Raw genomic sequence first — 17,725 nt, 5'->3', positions numbered from 1 at the left:
GGAATTGAACCCGGGTCTCTGGCGCTGTGAGGCAGCAGTGCTAACCACTGTGCCACCGTGCCGCCCACATAACATCATTGGAGGATCTGTGACCCTTTATGAAGCCTGTCTGATCCTTTTTAATAAAAGAAGGTAACACAGTCTCCAGCCTTAAAGCGAAAGTCTTAGAGAGGGTTTTAAAGTCCACATTTAAGAGTAAGATGGGCCTGTATGAAGCACAGTCTTCCAGGTGCTTCCCTTTTTTAAGGATAAGTGAAATATTGGCCTCTCTGAGATGGTGGGTGACAATCATGACTGTATGAACCATTAGGAGAAAGTGAGGACTGCAGATGCTGGAGATCAGAGCTGAAAATGTGTTGCTGGAAAAGCGCAGCAGGTCAGGCAGCATCCAAGGAGCAGGAGAATCGACGTTTCGGGCATCAGCCCTCCTGAAGAAGGGCTGATGCCCAAAACGTCGGTTCTCCTGTTCCTTGGATGCTGCCTGACCTACTGCGCTTTTCCAGCAACACATTTTCAGCTCGTGTATGAACCATTAAACATATTGAGCATCGAGCCTGACAGTATATTTATAAATGCCTTATAGAATTCACTGGGAAGTCCGTCAGGACTGGGCGCCTGTCCACTCTGAAGCTAGGCACAAATGAGGACTGCAGATACTGGCAGCCAGAGTTTAAATCAGAGTAATGCTGGAAAAGCACAGCAGGTCAGGCAGCATCCAAGGAGCAGGAAAATCAATGTTTCGGGCAAAAGCTCTTTATCAGGAATAGAGGCAGGAAGCCACCAGGGTGGAGAGATAAATGGGCGGGGGGGGGGGGAGGTGGTGGTGGTGGTGGCTGGGGAGGTAGCAAAGAGCACAACAGGTGAGTGAGGGTGGGGATGGAGGTGATAGGTCAGAGGAGAAGGTGGAGGAGAGGATAGGTGGGGAAGGAGATTGGCAGGGAGGACTGGTCATGAGGACAGTGCTGAGCTGGAAGGTTCAAACTGGAGTAAGGTGGGGAGGGGAAATGAGGAAACTGGTGAAGTCCACATTGATGCTCTCAGGTTGAAGTGTTCCGAGGCAGAAGATGAGGCGTTCTCCCTCCAGGCATCGGGTGGTGAGGGAGTGGCGGTGGAAGTGGCCCAGGTGTCCTCAGCAGAGTGGGAGGGGGAATTGAAATGTTGGGCCACAGGGTGGTGTGGTTGATTGGTGCGAGTGTCCCAGAGATGTTCCCTAAAGCGCTCTGTGAGGAAGCGTCTGGTCTCCCCAATATAGAGGAGACCACATTGGGAGCAACGGATATAATAAATGACATTGGTGGATGTGCAGGTGAAACTTTGATGGATGTGGAAGGCTCCTTTGGGGCCTTGGATGGAGGTGAGAGGGGAGGTGTGGGCACAGATTTTGCATTTCCTGCAGTGGTAGGGTAGGGTGCCAGGACGGGAGGGTGGGTTGTTGGGGGGTAGTCAACAGGTAGTCACGAAGGGAACGGTCTTTGTGGAAAGCGGAAAAGGGTGGGGAGGGAAATATATCTCTGGTGGTGGGGTCCGTTTGGAGGTGGCGGAAATGTTGGCAGATGATGCAGTTAATGCAAAGGTTTGTAGGTGGAAAGTGAGGTCCGGGGGGGTTCTGTCCTTGTTATGATTGGAGGGGTGGGGTTTGAGGGCGGAGGTGCAGGATGTGGATGAGATGTGTTGGAGGGCATCTTTAATCATGTGGGAAGGGAAATTGCGATCTCTAAAGAAGGAGGACATCTGGTGTGTTCTGTGCTGGAACTGATCCTCCTGGGAGCAGATATGGCGGAGGTGGAGGATTTGGGAATACGGGATGGCATTTAGGTCCAGGAAGGGGAGGGAGGTGTCAGAGATGGTCCAGGTGAATTTAAGGTCGGGGTGGAATGTGTTGGTGAAGTTGATGAACTGCTCAATCTCCTCGCGGGAGCACGAGGTGGCACTGAAGCAGTCATCGATGTAACGGAGGAAGAGGTGGGGAGTGGTGCCGATGTAACGGAGGAAGATGGACTGTTCTATATAGGCAACAAAGAGGCAGGCATAGCTGGGGCCCATATGGGTGCCCATGGTTACCCATTAGGTCTTGAGGAAGTGGGAGGATTTGAAGGAGAAATTGTTAAGGGTGAGGACCAGTTCAGCCACTCTGAAGCTGCATGACAGCTTCCTGCACTTCTTGCTCTGATAACGGAGCATTGAGAAAGGACTGTTGTTCGGGAGTCACACCAGGGAGCTTCAGATCCCTAAAAAGGGATTCCATTTTGGCCTGCCCCTCCTCACAATCCTCGGATTGGTATAACTTTGAGTAAAATCTCTGAAACGCCACATTAATCTTTTTAGAATCACATATTAGTTTCCCAGACCCTTCCCTAATCGCCATAATGGCTTGTGGGGCACTCCTCTTTCTGGCAAGATACACTAAGTATTTGCCTGACTTGTCACCATGCTCATATAACCTTTGCTTTGCAAAAGCCAGCTCCTTCTTTGCCATCTGCGTGAGCACGGAATTTGATGCAGACCACAGCGCCATATCCTCTGTAGTTTGACCAACGAGGGTCTGTCAAAGTAGACCTTCTCGGCTGCCTTCAACCGTGCTTCAAGGAGTTGTTGCAGCTCATCCTTCTCTCACTTCCTACTGGTGAAATATGAAATAAGTAACCGCCTAGCATAGGCTTTGGCAGTTTCCCAGAGAACGGATGAGCTATCAACCGAGCCTATGTTGATGCCTCAGAACACCCAAAATTCCCTAGACAAATACTCCACAAACTTATTATCCTTGAGGATAAAGGGATCCATTCACAAGTACCTCGAACCCCCTGTAACGTCCCTAATCTTAACCATAAGGTACACTGGAGTATGATCAGAGATGGTAATATTACCAATCATACAAGATACCACCAAATCCATAGCTACTGCAGGGGTCAGGAAAAAAATCAATCCTGGGGTGACATCTGCGCGGATTGGAGAAAAACGTAAAATCCCTACCTGTAGGGTGGAGACGCCTCCAGACATCCACCAGCCCTAACTCCCCACACAGATCCATTAACTGTTTAGTTTGTACAGAGGTATTGAGGGACCTTTGGGCAATCTGTCTACTGTGGGGTCCATGAGGCGGTTAAAATCTCCCCTATAATGATGTGCTGGGACTCGAGACTTATCAGTCTAGAAACTTCATCGACCAAAAATTTAAGGGGATGAGCTGGAGGGCAATAAACATTTAAAGCACCATATTCTTCCCCATTTATCAAGGCTTTATGAATTACAAACCTCCTGTGTGTGTCTTTAACACACTCCAACAACTTAAATGGGAGATTCTTCCTCACCAATATAGCCTCTCCCCTACTTCTGGTATTAAATGATGAAAAATAAACTCGATCAAAATGATGTAACTTCAGATGCTCCTTGTCATCCAAATGTGTCTCCTGTAACAAAGCAATATCCACCTTCTCCTTTCTCAGACTCAAGAGTACCTTCTTCCTCTTAATTGGTGAGTGACTTCCTTTGATATTCCAGGTACACCATTTAATCAAATCAAAAACCATAATCTTCTGCAATAACATTTAAATTCCAGAGAGGAGGACCCCAAACCACAAACTGCTGAGCCTTAGCGTCAAATGATCCACCAAATATAGAAACTACATAAACTAAAACCATTACATTTAACAAACCTACAAAACTATTGAGAATTAAAAACAACGAAAAACAAAAAACAAACCAACACATAAAGTGCCAACAGCGCTGAGTAAGGGAATTCACCCCCTGTCCAGAGGGGGCAACTACCCATCCCAAACTACCCATAAATAGGCATCTAACTATCCCAACCACCTTCACTTCTCCCCGCGAGAGCTGCACCGCAAACACAAGCAGAAAAGAATAACAGCCCATAGAATACCAATGAATAAAAACAGACCATTTTCAAAAAAAAGGGGAACAAATACACCACCCATGCTTTGGTATATCCCAACTTAGAAATAGAAAATGTAATCTCATCCGCCGCCAAACATAGTTTAAACCAAATTATTATCAATAGAGGAAAAATAAAGAAAGATAAAGCTCCAACAGGACTTGCTCCATTCCTTTTACAGAATGATAAACACATGCCCAAACAACACTATTTATGCATACTAAAATTGTTCAAATTAGGTTAGTTTGTCCACAAAGTCTCATGCCTTCTCTGATGTGTCAAAGAGATGTATCTAAGCTAACCCGGATACCTCAGGGAGAACTGAATCCCAAGCGCCCTCAGCCTTCTCTTGACACCGTCGTAAGATTTTCGTTTCTGGTTCACCGCCACTGAGAAATCCTGAGAGAACATGATCTTAGAGCCCTCATAAGTTAGGGCCTTCTGATCCTTCACCTGGACTCTGGAAGCCTCCATGACTCTCTCCTTATCCCGGTAATGATGGAACCGGACCAGGAGAGGACAAGGATGTTGACCCAGACCCAATCTCCGTGCTGTGACCTGGTGAGACCTCTCTATCTTCAGTCCTCTCATGCCAGCCTCCAAGTCAAGGAATTTTGGCAGCCAGTCCTCAACAAATTCCGCAGGCCACTCACCTTCCTTACCCTCAGGCAGACCGCTGATCCAAATGTTTCTTCTCCCTGTTCATAAAATCATCCATTTGGTCATGCAAATTACGGACTTGCATCTCCAGGGCTTGGATCCTATCCTTGAATGAACTGGCATCAGCTTCCACCACTGTGACCCTGCGCTCCACCTCACTTGTCCCCTTCTCCAGGTCTCCCAGCTGCTGCTCATGCTTCTGCAGCATGAAAGAGATTGGAGCCAGCTTGTCTTCAATCTGTTTCCCCAGCATCTCGCGAGATTTCAAGATCTGGTTCACCAGGGCCTGGAGAATAATCGGCTCCGAGGCTGCTGCAGGCTGAGCTGCAGGCCCGGCCTCGGATGCTCCTCCTCCCTTTTTAGGCATCTCTGGACAGCTGGAAACACAGGCAAGTTAATTTTTAGAAGTTTCTTGGGACTCCATGACCTTTCCGGAATCCCAAGATATCGCGACGGCCTGGGTTGGGCAGGTTAAAGGTTCGTCCAGCTTCTACTGCGATGCAGAGCTCTGCTGTGCACTCTTCTCAGATTGTTGCCATCTTGGATCCCCCCTCCTTCCTAATTTCTTAAAATTATCCTGTATGATCTCCGAGGTGTTCCCCCCCCCCCATCTTGTTGGTTCCCACATGAACCACAACCACTGCGTGTTCTCCCTCCCTTTCCAGAAGTTTATACAGCCATTCCATTATGTCCCAGACCCTTGCAACTGGGAGGCAACAGACCACACAAGACTCATGACCTCGGCTGTAAACTCGACTATCTAACCCTCGGAACATTGAGCCACCCACTACTACTACCTTTCTAATCTGCCTCCCGGCCTGTCTCTTTTCCAAGAATTGCCTTGGGCATCATGATACTGTGGACCCACTACCAAATCGGTTGTATTGGTGACTAAATAGGCATTTCATATCTGTTAGACAGCTCCAAGGAGTCCTCCGCCTCTTCAACCTGCCATCTCATTTCCTTTGCCATTCAGCGAAGGGTCACCCACTCACTGCCATCTCCACAGTCCTCCTTGTCTGCTTATCCCAGTGTGAAGTGATCACTGTCTGTTATGACTGTTCCTGAAACTTCTCTGCATCGTGTACAGTGTGCATTGAGAGACACTGCTCCAAATCAGCTTCATGGTGTTCAAGGAGTGCTACCCTCTGGTACTTCATGCCAATGTGACTGTCCTGGATATCTTGTAGATCCCAAACCTCTCATATTGTACATGCATGCATAACACAAGCTTTCCCAGAGTCCTTGCCATCTTTACTGGTCAAGATGATGCACACCTGCTGAGGCTGTGCTGTTTCTAAGCCACAGACAAATGTGTGTATTATCAATGTGCAGAAATCCGGCAAGGCTCTTTAGATAGCACTTTCCACGCTTGTGTCCTTTACCATCTAGAGAGAACCAAACAATATTGTGGATCTACCTATACCAAATGGACTGCGGCCAAGTAATTTGTAAGTCTCAATGAGATTACCTCGCATTGTTTGAAACTTTAGAGAACACAGGTTGAGTTTGCACAATACCTCTTCATAGGATGGTCCTGCCTTCCCGGCAACAAATCTGGTGAGCCTTTATTGTGTCCCTGCATTGGAAATAGCAGCTTTTCTGAGGTAAGGAGACCAAAACTGTACAAGATACTCCATGTACTTGAACCAATTCAAGTTCAATCTTGAACTGCAGCAGTTCAGGACACAGATCAAGGGCAATGCGCAGCAATAAATGTTAGCTCACATCCTGCCAGCACCACCCACATCCCACAAATAAAACAACTATATTGCTCAATTGCTGCTCATCCCATGAAAGCAAGCTATTTGATGTATTAAGTGGTCTCATAATGACTGAATCACAAAAACAGCTTTTGGCCAACTTGGATGTTTACTGCTTGATTCTGTTCAAGTATATGTAGCACTGAAAAAAATAAATAACACACTACATAAGTGCATCATGCATACCTGGTGTGCTCACAGCTAACCTGGTTTTAAATTCAAAATTATATTTATAACTCACCACTTATGTGAAGTTATGTGGGGAGTTTGAATTTAAAACCAGGTTAGCTGTGAGTACACCAGGTATGCATGAATTATATAATTTCTATCATTCCTGAATCATTTCCGTTTACAAAATTTCTATTATTTTTAGTGATTTATTTTATTGATGCCCTTCACTATTTGGAAGAAATGGCCCCTATTGATAATGCTAATGTTATGATGCCTCAGAGACCAATGATCTGGAGGAAGAGCAGTTTATTAGTCCCACTGTGCACATCAGAAACTCTATTAGATGCAAAGTAGGAGAGAATGGGAAGCCAAGATGATAAAACAACATGAGGAATGAACTGATGGATCTCAGAGGAGAGGAACAAACAGAGGGGAAAATAAACACAGCCAAACAGGCTATAGAACAGACGGTCTCATGTTTATGTGTTTACAGCAACATTTAAAGGTAAAACAAGGTTCTGTGAGTTGGTGCTTGCAATGAGAAGTGACAGACACAGGGATGCAACAATGGAAAGGGCAGGAATGTAGTCCATGGGTGAAATGGCAATTATGCAACTGGACAGCCCAATGTCATAAGGTTTTGTTTTGGCTTACATTCAGTATCATGTCAACAGCTCTACATGGAACAGTTAGAGCAGGACTCCTGTGCGATGTCATTCAGAATGTGATAAGATTAACATTTAACAGCAGCAAAATGAGGTAGTGAAGCCAATCACCACCTCGTTGCCCTGAAAGGATTTCCCTCAACACCTCTCCTTTCATAGAATCATATCCCTAGAATCCAAACAGAATGGAAAAAGGCCATTCAGCCCATTAAGTCCACATCAACTCTCCAAAAGCATCCCATCAGATGCCACCAACCCACAACCTAATCCAGTAACCCTACATTTCTCATGGCTAATCCACCTAGACTACATATCCCTGGACATTATGGGTAATTTAGCATGCCCAAATCATCTTTGGACTGTGGAGGAAACCACAGCACCCAGAGGAAACCTACACAGATGCAGGGAGAATGTGTAAACTCCAAACAGTTTCATTCCATTGTTTACCTGTTAAAAGCCTAGGTCTCTGCTGGATTGAATTGAATTGAATTTATTTATTGTCACATGTACCAAGGCACAGTGAAAAGCTTTGTCTTGTGAGCATTGTCTTGTCTTGCGAGGGCTTTCAATGTGACATCAGTGGCGACATTTGATATTTTGGCCCTTTAAAATTATTAATTGGTTCTTCAATATACATCTTGTCTCCTGATTGACAACTCTACTGCCTGTGCTAATAACAGCAAGAATAATTCAAGTTATGTAAAGCCTTTAAAGTCACAGTGTCCCAAGATGCCAATGGTTCAAGAAGCAAGCTCAGTTCCTCTGCCTCCAGGACAATCAGTGCTGGTCAACAGCCCATTAATTATATTTTTAAGAAGCTGCTTCAGAGGAACATTAGAGAACAAGGTTGTTACTGATCCATTTAATGAGATATTATATCAGTTGACCAAAGCGTCAAGGTGGGTTTAAAGGAGCATTTTAAATAAGGAGAGGGTGGAAGACAGAAAGTGGGATTTGGGTAGGAAATTCCAGAATTAGGGCCTAGAGAGCTAAAGGCATGGAGCAAATGATTAAAAGCTAGCATGTTCGGGAGATAGGTATTGATGGACACCAAAACCTAGGGAACTGAACGACTGATGGCAATGATAAAATAGCAAACTTTCGAATGGGCCAAACTTGCAGCCTGTAGAATTGGAGGCCTGCTGCAGGGCATTGGAATAAACAAATCCAGAAGCATGAAAAGTATGAATGAAGGTTTTACTGGATTGATGCCTGGAGGAAGCGCATAGCTTTATGAGGAAAAATTGGACAGCCTGGGCATGTTTAGAAATATAAGGTGTGACTTGATTGGTGTTTAGAAGATCCGAAATGGTCTTGACAAGTTAACATCACAGAACTGATGTTTCCTCTTGTGAGTAAATCCAGAATTAAGCGGCACTGTTTTAGGTTTAGGGGTTATCCTTTAGTTCTGTGATGAGGGGAGTTTTTTTATTTCTCTTGGACGATTGTGTGACTTTGAAACTCACTGCCTCAGAAGATGACGGAGGTGGAGCTGTTGAATATTTTTAAGGTGGAGATAGATTTCTGATAGACAGGGGAATCAAAGGTTATCAGGGCTTGATCAGAGTGTGGAATTTGTAGTACAAACAGATTAGCCACGATCTTATTGAAGGGTGGAGCAGAATTTGATGGTTGAATACCCTTCTACTCCTAATTTACATGTACGTATGAGCTAAGGCAAAGTCAAGTTCAGGTCAGGTTAGGGCATCCTATCTTGCACAGCAGCTCCATTGAGCTCATGCTTTGCAACTCCTTCATTGAACACTCCTGCTTCTTAACTTCAATATCCTCCTTCAAGATCTATCTTAAAGCAATCATCATCTTTTACTGCATTGTTTGGTGAGCTTTGCTGCTTTCTCCTTACTTTACATGGCTTAGAACATAGAACATAGAACATAGAACATAGAACAATACAGCACAGAACAGGCCCTTTGGCCCACGATGTTGTGCCAAACATTTGTCCTAGCTTAAGCACCCATCCATGTACCTATCAAATTGTCACTTAAAGGTCGCCAATGATTCTGACTCTGCCACTCCCACAGGCAGTGCATTCCATGCCCCCACCACTCTCTGGGTAAAGAACCTTCCACCCTTCACCTTAAATTTATGTCCCCTTGTAACATTCTGTTGTACCCGGGGAAAAAGTTTCTGACTGTCTACTGTATCTATTCCTCTGATCATCTTATAAACCTCTATCAAGTCACCCCTCATCCTTCGCCGTTCCAATGAGAAAAGGCCTAGCACTCTCAACCTATCCTCGTACGACCTATTCTCCATTCCAGGCAACATCCTGGTACATCTTCTCTGCACCCTCTCCAAAGCTTCCACATCTTTCCTAAAGTGAGGCGACCAGAACTGCACACAGTACTCCAAATGTGGCCTTACCAAGGTCCTGTACAGCTGCAACATCACTTCACGACTCTTGAATTTAATCCCTCTGCTAATGAACGCTAATACACCATAGGCCTTCTTACAAGCTCTATCCACCTGAGTGGCAACTTTCAAAGATCTATGAACATACACCCCAAGATCCCTCTGCTCCTCCACCTTACTAAGAACCCTACCGTTAGCCATGTATTCTGCATTCTTATTTGTCCTTCCAAAATGGACAACCTCACACTTGACAGGGTTGAATTCCATCTGCCACTCCTCAGCCCAGCTCTGCATCATATCTAAGTCCCTTTGCAGCCGACAACAGCCCTCCTCACTATCCACAACTCCACCAATCTTCGTATCATCTGCAAATTTACTGACCCACCCTTCGACTCCCTCTTCCAAGTCATTAATAAAAATTACAAATAGCAGAGGACCCAGAACTGATCCCTGCGAAACTCCACTTGTAATTGGGCTCCAGGCTGAATATTTACCATCTACCACCACTCTCTGACTTCGACCGGTTAGCCAGTTTTCTATCCAACTGGCCAAATTCACTCTATCCCATGCCTCCTAACTTTCCCCATAAGCCTACCATGGGGAACCTTATCAAATGCCTTACTAAAATCCATGTACACTACATCCACTGCTCTACCCTCAGCCACATGCTTGGTCACCTCCTCAAAGAATTCAATAAGACTTATAAGGCAAGACCTACCCTTCACAAATCCATGCTGGCTGTCCCTAATCAAGCAGTGTCTTTCCAGATACTCATAAATCCTATCCCTCAGTACCCTTTCCATTACTTTGCCTACCACCGAAGTAAGACTAACTGGTCTGTAATTCCCGGGATTATCCCTATTCCCTTTTTTGAACAGGGTAACAACATTCACCACTCTCCAGTCCCCTGATACCACCCCCGTTGACAGTGAAGACGAAAAGATCATTGCCAACGGTTCTGCAATTTCCTTTCTTGCTTCCCATATAATCCTAGGATATATCCTGTCAGGCCCGGGAACAACTTGTCAAGTTGTTCAAAATGTCCAATACATCTTCCTTCCTAACAAGTATCTCTTCTAGCTTACCAGTCCATTTCACACTCTCCTCTTCAACAATACGGTCCCTCTCGTTTGTAAATACTGTAGAAAAGTACTCATTCAAGACTTCTCCTATCTCTTCTGACTCAATACACAGTCTCCCACTACTGTCCTTAATCGGACCTACCCTCGTTCTCGTCATTCTCATGTTTCTCACATACGCATAAAATGCCTTGGGGTTATCCTTGATCCTATCCGCCAAAGATTTTTCATGCCCTCTCTTAGCTCTCCTAATCCCTTTCTTCAGCTCCCTTCTGGCTATCCTGTATCCCTACAATGCTCTGTCTGAACCTTGTTTCCTCAACCTTCTGTAAGCCTCCTTCTTCCTCTTTACAAGACATTCAATCTCCCATGGCAACCAAGGTTCCCTCACACGACCATCTCTTTCCTGCCTGACAGGTACATACATATCAAGGACACGTCGTATCTGTTCCTTGAAAAAGTTCCACATTTCCAAGACATCCTTCCCTGACAGCCTATGCTCCCAACTTATGCTCCTCAGATCCTATCTTACAGCATTGTATTTACCCTTCCCCCCAACTGTAAAACCTACCCTGTTGCACCCACCTATCTCTCTCCATAACCAAGGTGAAAGTCACAGAATTGTGGTCACCATCATCAAAATGTTCACCCACTAACAAGCCCATCACTTGTCCCGGTTCATTACCAAGTACCAAATCCAATATGGCCTCCCCTCTGGTCGGACAATCTACATACTAAGTTAGAAAAGCTTCCTGGACACACTGCACAAACACCGCCCCATCCAATCTACTTGATCTAAAACGCTTCCAATCAATATTTGGGAAGTTGATATCGCCCATGACTACTACCCTGCGCCTTCTGCACCTTTCCAAAATCTGTTTCCCAATCTGTTTCTCCACATCTCTGCTACTATTGGCTTGATGTGTAATGCAGGCACACATCAGGTTGAGATGTATCTTGAGAAAGCTCCTTTTGACTCTTTCTTTATCTATAACCCTTCAATGCTTTAGAATGTCCACAGATTGTTAAGTTGCCTTGATCTGCTTAAACATCATCCATGATAGCATTTAACCTGTAGGTGAGAGCAATTTAGGCAGCTTTGCTTGGCTTACAGTTACAATATGATGCAGTGTGGATATGTGAGCTGACCCATTGAGCTACTCCCAGCCTGAAGTGTCAGTGTACTCACTTGAAAACCCTAAACAGAACAACCTCGGTTATCCGAACATCAATTATCTGAATTTTGGATTATCAAAACAAAATCTCCAGGTCCCGTAAAAATGAAAGAGATATTACCGATGCTGGTGTGACAATCATGTCTTTTGTTTACAATGATTCGGATTACCTGTACTGAAGAACATGTGAAAACATTGGCAAATGAAACAAAAGCAACAGTGACTGGATATTTTTTACACAGCCCTCTGCAAAAGTAAGTGCTTTATTCCTGTCATGTTACTGGGCCATTCATGAAAAAATGGTAGAGAAAGTAAACGCATGAGTGAGGCGGTGCTTCTGTCTTTCTTTCATGACACTGAGTTCAGCAGAAACTGACAAATGCTCTTGTGACTTTCGAAGCTGTTCAGGGCTTTGTTTAATTCTGGGATTTCCATATTTATGTGAAGGTGAGAGTTTGGTCCTTCTCAGTTTAGCAGGACTTGTGCAATTTGCTTTTTGCAGCCTGGAATGTTGCTCTAGTATTATTCCCTGCCGCTAAAATACCAAGATACTTCTGAACAAAGCCTTTAAAAACCTGTAATTTGCAGAATGCAAAGATTAGTTCATTTAAAAAGCAGACTCATCAAAAGTATAGATTTAAGCAAACTCTCTGGTAGAGCACAGCATTAGATCCTCAAATCTCCTCAGGAAATATGTTGGAGTGCTTATGGAATATTTGAGGACTTGGCCTCCACCTCAATTAATTTTATTTACACAAACAGTGATTTTATTTGTAAAATATCATGAATTTTTAAGCAATATCCAGTGTTTGTACACATTTTATAGATTGGCTGAAATAACAACTCTGTAAACATGTTTTTTACATTTTATGTTCAGCATGGCTTCCTTTGTTTATGATCAGATCAGTTACCTGAACAATCAGTTATCCAAACAAAATACTCCCTGCCCATCTCATTTGGATAATCGAGGTTGTTCTGTGCATAAGAACAGACTTTTCCCTGCAGAGATGTGTGGAATCATCACTAATTCCAGTGTGTTTGAGTGTGAGATCTTCACTACTTGAAACATTTTGTCCTCAAAGTTAAGTTTCAAGGATTCCTAACATCTGAGACTATATACAGTCAAAAGTTCAGTTGCTTGTGAGGAATGCTTGGAGATTGCAACTTTTACACTTGTGCTTCCCCTTTGTGATATATGAAGAAGCCCCACATCTCTCACATGCGTGAGTTAGTCAGGTCCTGTAGAGCCATACAGTATGGAAACAGTCCTTTTGATCCAACTTTTTTAACCATCCTGTCTATAGAATCCCTACAGTGTTGAAACAGGTCTTTTGGACCAGCAAGTCTACACCGGCCCTCCGAAGAGTATCCCACATTTACCTCCGACTAATGCACCTAATCTACACATCCTAGAACACTGTGGGCAATTTAGCTTGGCCAATTCACCAAACCTGCACATCTTTGGATTGTGGGAGGAAACCAGAGCACCCACAGGAAACCAATGCAGACACTGGGAGAATGTGCAAATTTCACACAGATAGTCTCCCAAGACTGGAATTGAACCCAGGTCCCTGGTACTGTGAGGCAGCAGTGTTCACCACTGAGCCACTGTGCCGTCCCAATACATAACACAAACTTTAAAGAATTATGTACCTGAACCCCTAGGTCTCTCTTTTCTAGAACACTACCCAATGTCCTACCATGAATTGTAAAAGTCCTATCCCTGTTTTTTGGACCAAAAGGCAATAACTCGCATTTATTCAAATTGAACTCCATTTGCCATTTTTCACCCATTGACCCATTTGACAAGACCCCTTTGTAATCTTAGAAAACCTTCTTCATTGTCTACTATGCCACCAATTTTGGTGTTGTCTGCAAACTTACTAACCATGTTTTCTGTATTCTTCTCCAAATCATTTATATAAATGACACCCAATACAGGACCCAGTACCAATCCCTGTGGAACACTGCTGGTGATAGGCCCCAAGACCAAAAAGCAACCCTCCACCACCCCTCTCTGTCTTTGCCATTAAACCTAGAAACTATTAAACTTTAAACCAATTAAAGTAAAACCAATAAACCATTGGTTATTAGTTATTAAACCAATAAAGTATCCATTAAACCAATAAAGTATCCCATTTGCAAGCTTACCCTGAATCCTGTGTGATCTAACTTCACCAAATAGCCTATGCTCCGGAACCTTGTCAAAGGCTTTACTGAAGTCCAAGGAAATAAAATCTATTGGTCTGTCCTCATCAATCTTCATAGTGAAAATAATACTCCTGTGGATCTTGTATTGTAACAGTGCAAATGAAAATATTTTGACAAAGGTAATTATAGTCATTTCAATGCGCGGAGTGTGTTTTCTTCTTCTTCTACCACAACTACATCTAGGTGCATCCCCTGATATCCGCAACTGGAAAAGAGGTTTTTTTGTTCTGAGGTTAGCCATGTTGATTTGAAAGACTTGGGCAGTTGTCCCTTGGTGCCTTTGGTCCTAGAGTGCCCAGTCATGCTGAGAGTTCTTGCCGAGATGCACATTCACCCGGCTTGGCTTTGGGATCATGAGCACTGGGTGAGATGAAAGGTCAGGCCTCCTCTGGAACGTCCTGAGAAGACGCTTGTGGAGAGTTTGTGTCAAGACACTGTTGGGATGAGTGCACTGGAACTCAAGCATAACATAAGTTGTCACAAATGTATAAATGGCCAATTGAATTACAAAGATGGTTAGTCTGCTATCTAACATAAAGGGAATCAACACCAAGTTTCATCAATAATCAAGAAACAAAACATTTACGATAAACAAACTTATCCTTTAAAAAATGACAAGTGGATTATTAATTACTATTATGATGATTCTGCAAATTAAACCATATCCCCGTTAAATCTAAATATATACATCAATTCACAAATAGATCAGCCAAGAAAAACAGTTCCAGATAAATATCATGAGTGGAAAAGGAACTAATTCTGTAGATCAAGAGTCTAAACCATAATGATTGAATGAGGTGTATTTCTCAATGATTTCACATTGTGTTAAACTCCATCAATCCTCAGTTCCGCAGTTAGTCAATTCGACCATGGTCTTTGCCTAAGTTTGAAGTTCTTCTGTTAAGAGTCATTCTCCCCATGTCTGTGTGGGTTTCCTCAGGGTGCTCAGGTTTCCTCCACAACCCAAAGATGTGCAGGTTAAGTGAACTGGCCATGCTAAATTACCCATAGTGCCCAGGGATGTGCAAGTTAGGTGAATTGGCTATGCTAAAGTACCCATAGTGCCCAGGGATGTGCAGGTTAGGTGAATTGGCCATGCTAAATTGCCTGTAGTGTTCAGGGATGTGCAGTTTAGGTGAATTGGCCATGCTAAATTGCCTGTAGTGTTCAGGGATGTGTAGGTTAGGTGCATTAGTCAGGGGTAAATGTAAAATAATAGGGGAATGGGTCTGGGTGGGTTACTCTTCAGAGTTAAAATTCTGGATTAGTGGTGCTGGAAGAGCACAGCAGTTCAGGCAGCATCCAACGAGCAGCAAAATCAGTGATGCTGGAAGAGCACTACTCTTCAGAGGATCAGTGTGGACTCATTGGGCCAAATGGTTTCTGTCGGGATTCATTGAAGAGTCATTTAGTGCTAGTTTATTCCTAGCAGAGAGAAAGTGAGAGAGACCTGTCTTCATTTGCAGGCTTTCCAGAGGTCTTGGTGTAATTGCCCTTTCTCTCAGTTTTATGACAATCTGCAATTTAGACAGTTTTTTTTAAAGCAAAGACATCTGGTGCCAGCATGTCTCACAAAAGCATCAAAACCAGCTCCTCCAAAAGTGAGTTTAACTTAGATAAATGTGAGGTGCTGCATTTTGGAAAAGCAAATCAGAGCAGGACTTATGCACTTAATGGTAAGGTCCTGGGGTTTGTTGCTGAACAAGGAGAACTTGGAGTGCAGGTTCATAGCCCCTTGAAAGAAGAGTCGCAGGTAGGTGTGAAGAAGGCATTTGGTATGCTTTCCTTAATTAGTCAGAGCATTGAGTACAGGAGTTGGTATGTCATGTTGCGGCATTGGTTAGGCCACTTTTGGAATATTGCGTGAAATTCTGGTCTCCTTCCTATCGGAAGGATGTTTTGAAACTTGAAAGGGTTCAGAAAAAATGTACAAGGATGTTGCCAGGGTTGGAGGGTTTGAGCTGTAGGGCGAGGCTGAACAGACTGGGGCTGTTTTCCCTGGAGCGCGGAGGCGAAGGGGTGACCTTATAGAGGTTTACAAAATTGTGAGGGGTATGGATAGGGTAAATAGACAAGGTGCTTTCCTTGGGGTGGAGGAGTTCAGAACGAGATAGCATAGCTTAGGGTGAGGAGAGAAAGATTTAAAAGGGACCTAAGGGGCAACTTTTTCACTCAGAGGGTGGTGCGTGTATGGAACGAGCTGCCAGAGGAAGTGGTGGAGGCTGATAAAATTACAACATTTAAAAGGCATCTGGATGGGTATATCAATGGGAAGGATTTGGAGGGATTTGGGGCACATGCTGGTAAATGGGACTAGATTAGGTTAGGATAACTGGTTGGCATAGATGGGTTGGGTCGAAGGTTCTGTTTCCATGCTGTACATCTCTATGACTCTATGATGTGACTGAACAGCATGGATTGCACTTTTCCTCGGAGCTAAAAAATGACTGGCACATTTTCCACAACACAGCAATATCACCCTATACTATCTGAGAAGCACCACTATCAGATGGACAAACAAACTGTAGGTCTGTGAAGATGTCCCCAATTCCTCACCCAAAACTCTTTTTTTTAAAACATGATAACATTCCAGAATAACATAAGCCTTGGCTTATTGTCTTAATTTGATTAACTCCAGACTTGATTTCTGATTTTCAAATATAGAGGTTATACTAAACACTTCTTTTCAATTATTCCCATCCTTAAAGAAAGTTATGGTCAAGATTCGAGTAGTGCTGGAAAAGCACAGCAGGTCAGGCAGCATCCGAGGAACAGGAAAATTGACGTTTCGAGCAAAAGCCCTTCATGCTGAGGGACTGAGGGACCTTAACGCCTTCCCATGTTGGTCAATTCGTCAGGGGTTAAGGATGATTCTGGATTATTGGTGCTGGAAGAGCACAGTAGTTCAGGCAGCATCCGAGGAGCAATAAAATCGACATTTTGGGCAAAAGCCCTTCATCAGGAATATAGGCAGAGAGCCTGAAGTTAACTTATCTCTCCTACCTTCAGGGTCTCTGCCTGTATTCCTATTGAAGGGCTTTTGCCCGAAACATCGATTTTACTGCTCCTCGGATGCTGCCTGAACTGTTGTGCTCTTCCAGCACCACTAATCCAGAATCTGGTTTCCAGCATCTGTAGTCATTGTTTTTACCTAGGTGTTAAGGATGATGCCACTGAGTACTGACAGGGATGTAGGCTGGCAGACAGACAAGCACAGTTGTCATCTTAGGACAATCCTACATCTGCCTTACCACCCCATCGCCCCTTTTCCAGGGACCCAAATATTTCCATCAGCTCAGGCCAAGGAGGTGCCCCTGTACCCCTGTACCTGAGCTGGAGACACAAAGTACACATGAACCCTGTAGATCCCAGATTACCTAGGGACACCACCAAATTCATCTGAGGTGAAACATTAAAGCAGTGTACTATCCAAATAGATCACATCCACTGGCTTTCTTTGTCTAACCTGCATATTACTTCCTCAAAGATTTCTAATAGATTTATCAGGCATGACCTCCCCTTAAAAAAACTAGGCCGACTCAGTCCTATTTTATCATGCAGTTCCACGTTCCTCCACCATTTCTTTGACCCCTATTACTACTTTCCAGCCACATTTTCCAGTGGTCCAATGTCCACTCTTGCCTCTCTCTTACCTTTTAGATATCTAAAAAAGTTTTGTAATCTTCTTTTATATTACTAGCTAGAAGATTTCTCTTTGCTTTTTTGGTTACTGTCTGCT

At 43.9% G+C, this 17,725-nt stretch overlaps 1 long non-coding RNA gene across 2 annotated transcripts in view; it reads right to left on the bottom strand.

Annotated features, from left to right (window-relative positions):
• Positions 1-12,581: 12,581 nt before the first annotated feature.
• LOC140480766 (uncharacterized) overlaps positions 12,582-17,725 on the bottom strand; it is a 46,271-nt gene continuing 41,127 nt past the window's right edge. Inside the window, exon 4 of one of the 2 annotated variants that reach the window (XR_011961400.1) lies at positions 12,582-14,443. This is a non-coding gene — a long non-coding RNA (uncharacterized lncRNA). The remainder of the gene's footprint in view (positions 14,444-17,725) is intronic. The other variant, XR_011961399.1, reaches the window with a different exon arrangement.

The sequence above is a fragment of the Chiloscyllium punctatum genome, chromosome 8 (assembly GCF_047496795.1).
Source record: "Chiloscyllium punctatum isolate Juve2018m chromosome 8, sChiPun1.3, whole genome shotgun sequence".
Lineage (NCBI taxonomy): Eukaryota > Metazoa > Chordata > Chondrichthyes > Orectolobiformes > Hemiscylliidae > Chiloscyllium > Chiloscyllium punctatum.
The sequence above is the reverse complement of the archived record's forward strand: the minus strand, read 5'-3'. Positions and strand labels throughout refer to the sequence as shown.